The sequence below is a fragment of the Aedes albopictus genome, chromosome 3 (genome assembly GCF_035046485.1).
Source record: "Aedes albopictus strain Foshan chromosome 3, AalbF5, whole genome shotgun sequence".
Lineage (NCBI taxonomy): Eukaryota > Metazoa > Arthropoda > Insecta > Diptera > Culicidae > Aedes > Aedes albopictus.
The window spans coordinates 249,992,259-250,000,765 of record NC_085138.1 but is presented as its reverse complement, the minus strand read 5'-3'; positions in this window follow the sequence as shown (position 1 = coordinate 250,000,765).

Sequence of the window (8,507 nt, the reverse complement as noted above, 5' to 3'; positions counted from 1 at the left end):
GTCACTGGTCATTTTCATGATTACTAAGATGATGGATATGAAAAATCATGAAGATAGAGCCGTCGCATGCCTAGTTTTGGTGTCATGGTCAAAATGTCCTCGATACAGATTTTCCAGGGCACATTCCAGTGGCCACGGGATGGCTAGGGAGGTCACTGGTCCTTTTCATGGTTACTAAGATCATGGATATGGAAAATCAGAAAGATAAAGACGTCGCATACCTAGTTTTGGCGTCAAAGCCAAAATGTCCTCGAAACAGGTTCCTCCAGGGCACATTCCGGTGACCACGGGTTGGCCAGGGAGGTCACTGATCATTTTCATGGTTACTAAGATGATGGATATGAAAAATCATGAAGATGGAGCCGTCGCATGCCTAGTTTTGGTGTCATGGTCAAAATGTCCTCGATACAGATTTTCCAGGGCACATTCCAGTGGCCACGGGATGGCTAGGGAGGTCACTGGTCCTTTTCATGGTTACTAAGATCATGGATATGGAAAATCAGAAAGATAAAGACGTCGCATACCTAGTTTTGGCGTCAAAGCCAAAATGTCCTCGAAACAGGTTCCTCCAGGGCACATTCCGGTGACCACGGGTTGGCCAGGGAGGTCACTGATCATTTTCATGGTTACTAAGATGATGGATATGAAAAATCATGAAGATGGAGCCGTCGCATGCCTAGTTTTGGTGTCATGGTCAAAATGTCCTCGATACAGATTTTCCAGGGCACATTCCAGTGGCCACGGGATGGCTAGGGAGGTCACTGGTCCTTTTCATGGTTACTAAGATCATGGATATGGAAAATCAGAAAGATAAAGACGTCGCATTCCTAGTTTTGGCGTCAAAGCCAAAATGTCCTCGAAACAGGTTCCTCCAGGGCACATTCCGGTGACCACGGGTTGGCCAGGGAGGTCACTGATCATTTTCATGGTTACTAAGATGATGGATATGAAAAATCATGAAGATGGAGCCGTCGCATGCCTAGTTTTGGTGTCATGGTCAAAATGTCCTCGAAACAGGTTCCTCCAGGGCACATTCCGGTGGTCACAGGTCAGCCAGGGAGGTCACTGGTCATTTTCATGGTTACTAAGATGATGGATATGAAAAATCATGAATATAGAGCCGTCGCATGCCTAGTTTTGGTGTCATGGTCAAAATGTCCGCGAAACAGGTTCCTCCAGGGCACATTCCGGTGGCCACGGGTCAGCCAGGGAGGTCACTGGTCATTTTCATGATTACTAAGATGATGGATATGAAAAATCATGAAGATAGAGCCGCCGCATGCCTAGTTTTGGTGTCATGGTCAAAATGTCCTCGATACAGATTTTCCAGGGCACATTCCAGTGGCCACGGGATGGCTAGGGAGGTCACTGGTCCTTTTCATGGTTACTAAGATCATGGATATGGAAAATCAGAAAGATAAAGACGTCGCATACCGAGTTTTGGCGTCAAAGCCAAAATGTCCTCGAAACAGGTTCCTCCAGGGCACATTCCGGTGACCACGGGTTGGCCAGGGAGGTCACTGATCATTTTCATGGTTACTAAGATGATGGATATGAAAAATCATGAAGATGGAGCCGTCGCATGCCTAGTTTTGGTGTCATGGTCAAAATGTCCTCGAAACAGGTTCCTCCAGGGCACATTCCGGTGGTCACAGGTCAGCCAGGGAGGTCACTGGTTATTTTCATGGTTACTAAGATGATGGATATGAAAAATCATGAAGATAGAGCCGTCGCATGCCTAGTTTTGGTGCCATAATTGAAATGTCCACGAAACAGGTTCCCGCGAGGGCCATTCCGACACCCGGGACAGGACCAGATCGTGTTGACCGGTTCCACATGTCCACTATCAGACGCGCATTATCCAGTTGGACATTTTTGCCGAAGACACCAACATTGTATCTAGTAAAGCATATAAACCGTAATTGAAAGCGTTTGCCGTGTACTGAGTACACGACGCGACCGCTCGTGTAACGGTCTGGTTCACAAAAAAGTTACACCAGCGGTCGCGCCGGTGTACTGAGTACACATTTAAAATGTGAGGTTAGAATAACGTATTTTTCGAGTACTTTACGTGCATTTTTTAATTTTTTTTCTGCCTTACTAACAAGAAGAAGAGTGGATCTTGGAATAGGATAAACACCCGGTTCAATTTGGTGCGAATTTCGATTATTTTTTTGCATTTTTCTGAAACTCGTGTACTCAGTACACGCAAGCGACTGATGGTGGGTTAAAAACTGTAACTAAGTTTTAAATGATTCAGGATTACATTTTTAACAAACTTTCATTCGATTCGTACCACTTATAAATAACTATAAGCTGGCTTCGTGACTTAGCTGAAATACCGAAATATTTTGGAGTTGCGATTTCGAATCTTACCAGAACGGATTGTTCTTTTTGTTTATTTATCATTTAATTTGTGTTCAACACTGTGAAATTGATCAGAAATTTTATTTTTTGTTTGATTTCTTAATGAATTTAACGAGTTATTTCAAATAATCGTTCAAAAACTTCGATTCATCTTAAAGTACTCCGCGGGCCGCATCTTAAGGCTTGGAGGGCCGCATGCGGCCCGCGGGCCGCAGGATGAGCACCACTGTACTAGAGGAAACTCCTGTGAACCGCACATCAACACACACCTCGTTGTTTCCACTTTTGGTGAATTGGGACAAAATTGTCCTTGCTCCAAGTGATCTTACAATTGCTTGTAATTTTCCATATAGGACATTTTCCACGAAATTCCCTTCCCGGGAAGAGTGGACATCTGGTTATCTGGAAAGAAGTATTTCAGACGGCATCGTATGTTACACTGATGGCTCCCTTCTCGAAGGTCGAGCAGGTGCTGGTGTTTATTCTCGTGAGCTAAGGCTGTATCAGTCTTATTCACTTGGTAGACACTGCACCGTTTTTCAGGCCGAAATCTTTGCTCTTATGTGCGGAGTGCAATCAGCACTTCAGCAGCACGTAATGGGCAAAGTAATATACTTCTGTTCAGATAGCCAGGCTGCTATTAAAGCACTTGCTTCGGCCAACTCCAGGTCGAAGATAGTTATCGCTTGTCGAACTCAAATCGAGGAGACACATTCCAGCGTAACGGGACACCGCGAGGAACTAACTTTCGCGAACAAATGACCTCTGCAATCGAATATAATGTTCATGACCATATGGTTTAACAGGTTTTATAACAAGCTTATTAGATGTACTTCCTGATGCAATACTTGTTCTACGAGGTTTTGGTTCCAATTTACTTTATATAACATGTTACATTTCGTAACGGGACACCATCGCAGAAATCTTCTTTTTAAAATTTTCAAACTGAAATGCGTATATCAGCTCTGTTATGAGGTTTTGAATAATAGAGTCTTCTAGACATTTCTTCTTTGGATTGATGTGAACAAGATTGCCGAAGTAAGTTTTACTGAGAAATGTATAGTTTAGGAAATATTCTTGATTGAGTTTTGGGAGCGTAGCGTTACGCTCGCGTGAAAACAGTGTTTTGCAAATGGTGTCCCGTTACGGCTAAAGACATCTAGTTGTAGATCAAATGCTTTGCTAGATAGAATGTTGGTGTCTTCGGCAATGTTTTTCAGACAGATGGTAGCTGTCCGGCAGGACACAAATAGGCCTTCAAACCCGCTCTGGCCCTATGGTGGCCATCGGAATGGGCCCTGGGGAACCTGTTTCGAGGTTACCGACCCCCGACAATCCATTTTCAAAATGCTGGCATTTTGTCAAATTTCTTCCGAATTTTCTGAAGTTGCCCTCAATTGATCATAAATTGGTGCTAGTTTATTACACTCAAGTGGCCATGCAATATCCGGAACCATCTCGGCGATATTCCGGATTATACTGGGGTCAGGGGGTTGTCAAAATGGCTAAAAGTGTTTATTTCGTGTGTAGTTGTGTTTGAACCATGGATTTTCAGCGAAATTTTTGTTGCAAACACTGAAACACAACTGCGATAATCAGATTTGAATATGTTGGCCCATCCGGGTTTCCGGGACAGGTTCCACGGGGCCTCATTGGGGACACTTCTGGTTTTCAACCTGAACATGCCGTGCAACATATCAATCTTCATGATTTTGATTGACTGAGTCAGAAACGATAGACTGAAGTATGTATCAACTAATATGGCCACTCCGGAACACATAGCACAGGTTCCACGGGGGTGTCATCGGGGGCATTTCTGGTTTGCAACCAAAACATGCCGAGCGGACAGAAAAAATTGACTTAAGTATGTATCAACTGATATGGCCGCTCCGTAACATCTGGAGCAGGTTCCGCGGGGGTCTATAAACCATAATAACACATACGAAATAATCACTTTGAATCATTTGGCAAAACAGACCTCTTTCCCACCCCCTGACACCTGTACAATCCGGAATATCTCCGGAATGGTTCCGGATACTACATGACCACTTGAGTGTAATAAATTATCAACAATTTATGATCGATCGAGGGCGACTTCAAGAAAAATCGGATAAAAATTTACGAAATGCTAGCATTTTGAAAATGAGTTACGCGAGGGTTAATTGTATCTCCAAAACTATGGTTGTGCGACGTATCTATCTTCGCGGTTTTTCCACATTCTACATTATAATGATCCGAAGAAGATTCAATGATATCTATAGTACATCCTTCAAAAACAGTCTTTTCAAGCATATGTCGCATGTTGCGTTATTAATCCTTTATTTGAAGGCTCATGCGCCTTGGGAATAAAGGAGGCAATTTCATTTGAAATAAATTTTACATTTTTTAGGGGATTTTTCCTTTATATTATGTTAGTTTTGGGGAACCGCTAAACTCGCCTTTTGGTCGAGATTGAAGAGAATTTTTTTTTTGAAGGGATAGGATTATGGGAGTTTTCCGTTGATATTTAGCTAACGACAACCAGTAACGATACAAACAAACGGATTTCGAAAAGAAAAAAAAAGGTAGACAATCAAAACGACAAGAGGGAGGTCGCTAGCACGTATGTGGCAACCCTAATCCCACCTAATGCATCTGACAGGAACCAACATCTATCGTGTATCCACAATGGAATCCATTGTGGATACACAAATGTTTACATACTGATGTTGGATTCTTAAAAATGGCGGCCTAGCACCCTGGTGGTCGCTAGCCTTCCAATCAATGGTTAATAATTTATGTTGTCACAAAAAGTAATGGACCGCCATTGTCGTGATGTATTTTACGTTTATGTTTGTCGTCATAAAAGTAAATTATACGATGATTAATGGGGTAAAGAAGAAATGCCAACCATCACTTCGGGATCTTCTAGCTTTGAACGTTGTGTGATTTTATAAACCTTTTTATACACCACGGTGGTTATTTATAGGACATGTTAGAAAGGGTATAGCATTTAAAGAGCCGTGCACAAATAACGTCACGCTTTTAGGGGGAGGGGGGGGGGGTATTGCAAAACGTGACCAACCATACTAAAATATTTGATTGAATTTTGCGTGACATAATTTGTGTATCATCCCTAAAGAGTATGCTGTCACCCAGTGGCGTAGCCAGAAATTGTCTCTGGGAGGGGTTTTCAACGGTCAATGATTCCTTTTTTGATTTGACACTTACATTCGGTAAACAGTAATGAGCAATTGTATTCGTGGTTTCAAAATAGCGGCGCAGATGAACTATTTTTTTGTCGCAATGCGCTTTATACTGAAAACTTGTTTCACAAATTTTGGCTCTGGGGGGAGGGGGGGTTAACCCTAACCCCCCCCCCCCCTTCTACGCCAGTGCTGTCACCACAAAACTTCATAAAATATCACTTGTTATGTTGATCCACCAGAATACCTGCTCTTTGTTTACGTAGTTTTCGTAGAGCTGAGAAGCGGGCTTTATTCCAGTAGGGGCGTTACATCAAGAAGGATAGTGAAAATATATGCACCCTGTAATAGCATTTCATCATGGTTACTGATTTTTGGTAAAATATTTGATCAACCCAAACTTATTTATCCACTTATGAATGTCTTCAAAATTTTCGTAACGGGACACCATGTCTACGCACCCATTGTAACGCCTAAGATAACGCGTCGATCAAGGTAACCCATACGTTGGAAGAAAGGTCTCCACGAATACTAAGAGAATCCTAAAAATATTTTTTCTAAAGTTCGTAATAAATTCGTTTTTACAACAAATGTGCTATTTTCGTAACGGGACACCAATAAATTGCGACTATTGCAAAAAGTGCTTAAAACATATCAAAACTAATTTTAATGAAAAATTTCCTTTGGGTGTATAAAATATGCATTATTATACCACATTAACAAAAAATAGGTATAATGTTTTCGAATTTTAACATGCAAGTAGGCATATTTGAAAATAATCAATGAAAAATTTAATTTTTCTTACATAAAATGCTATTACTTCACCTAGCTATTTGAATACGTTACAAGTCAAATTTTAAGTAAAACAATTGGTTTTCCTAAGATTGAATCTATCCTGTTTCATATGCTGGAAAGCTTGGGACAAAACAATCACTTTGAAATTTCACACCCTTGGCGTAGAAGTGCGTGGAATGTGTCAGGAGCTGAATTCAGCAAACGCTGTTCACCTTCTATGGGTACCTGGTCATTCTTCCATCGCTGGAAATGAATTGGCTGATGAGCTTGCTCGCAATGGAGCATCACATGACTGCATTGGCCCTGAGCCAGCTATTCCGATATCGAAGTGTTGGATTAAGCTTCAGATTCACACCTGGGCTGTCACTCAACACAGACAATATTGGAATAGTTTGGAGTCATGTCGTCAAACCAAATTGTATAGTGCTGAGCCCTAGGGGCGGGACAGTGTCTAATGCCGGCATTAATACCGCCTAATAAATATTAGTTTCCTAATATTAACTCTTCTTCGAAACATTTTTGTGTAGTATGTCATGACTTTTCATACATCAACCAACTGTCACCAAAGCGAGAAATGGAAATACGGGTTGTCTGTAAGTTTTCTTCAATTTGCTTGATTGAAAATTATAATTTCTGTTGTTTATTTTAGCTATGAAGGTAAAGTGAGCTTTAAATACACCATCGGGAGGATGACTTTCGGAAGCTTATATTGCCGAAAAAAGAAGCTCCATCAGATCTGATGCGGTAGCTGCGGCTTAAATACTTGTCTTCAGCATACGGCTCGTAAAAAGATGTTTTCAAGTGTAGTATGTAGATGATATTCAATAAATATGTAAGAAAAACTGGTTGCATATTGATTGCGTTTGTAAATTATCGATCATATGAAACGACGGTGCGTTTCCTAGTGTTTTCCGATCAAGTTTACGCCTTGGCTTACGCTAAAGTTTTCTCTGAGTCAACCGCGTATAGTGATTGAAATCCTGTATGGGAAACATTTGGCACTGACAGGACGGAGAATATTTCTGCTTATGGCATTTCACACTCTAACGCTGGTTTGAGTTGACTGTCATTTATAATTTCAGATTGGTGATCGTATCCGCCAGCGACGCCAAGAATGAGAAGCACGATATAAAATTAATACGCAACTATTTTTTTTTTTTTACTTTTCTGACGTTATTCATTCATACAACATCAAAGCGCTGAAAGAACGCGTTTCTTGTTGTTGAGATTTCAAATCGCACTCAAGCGTGGCTTACTTCGTTCAAAAACGGATTTCTTCTGAGATTAATATTTCTAATACTGCTTAATACTGCTAATCAATATTAGAGCGGTCCCGCCGTTAATTTTAACAAGGTATATTCTGCAAGATTCTGGTGGATTCTAAGGTTTAGTGTTGGGAATATTTATAACAAAGTTTGAAGCATAAGCAAAGCCTGAAGAAATTCCTTTATAACTATACACTGTACACTCAAGAAGGAAGCATACTCACCAGATTCGGTGACACGGCCAGATGATAAGACAAGCTGTTGCATTTAGTTTAGGAGTAGGTTTCAAAATTCGGCGGATTTGACACTTATGTGACCACCAGCGTCACTTTGTCAGAAAATCTGCCGTTTACTCTTTCTGAAAACTGCTGATGAAACCCTCACAAGGGTTGTTTGAACCAGAATTTGTTAAAAAATATTGCACGTGTCATCAATAATTTCGTTGTTCTGCCAACAAATGTCAGAACAGCGACGATGATAGGCTTTGTAAGAATAATTGGTTTGATAGTCTCAATTTTCTAACACTTGTTATGATGAAAAGGAATGCAATAGTACAAAGGGCGCACTAGAGAAAAGTTGCCTTTTCTGCGACAAAATGCGGTTTGATTTCCACAGAATGCTTTTGATGTAGTTGGTTTCAAATTCTTGGCGGTAGCAACTTTCTCGGAAAATTCATTCAGAAAATTGTTGGCCCTCTAAAGAACTTTTCGAATCAATTTTACAGAGCATTGAGCTCCTAAACGACAATACACCAAATGCTTTCGAATAATTATCTCATTGAATATTTGTATAATTTCGATAAATCATGCAAATGTTTAGCAAAAGATTTACGAATTTTGCGAAGACTTACACACATTGAAATATGGCAACACTGAGTAATACATTCAACAAAGTG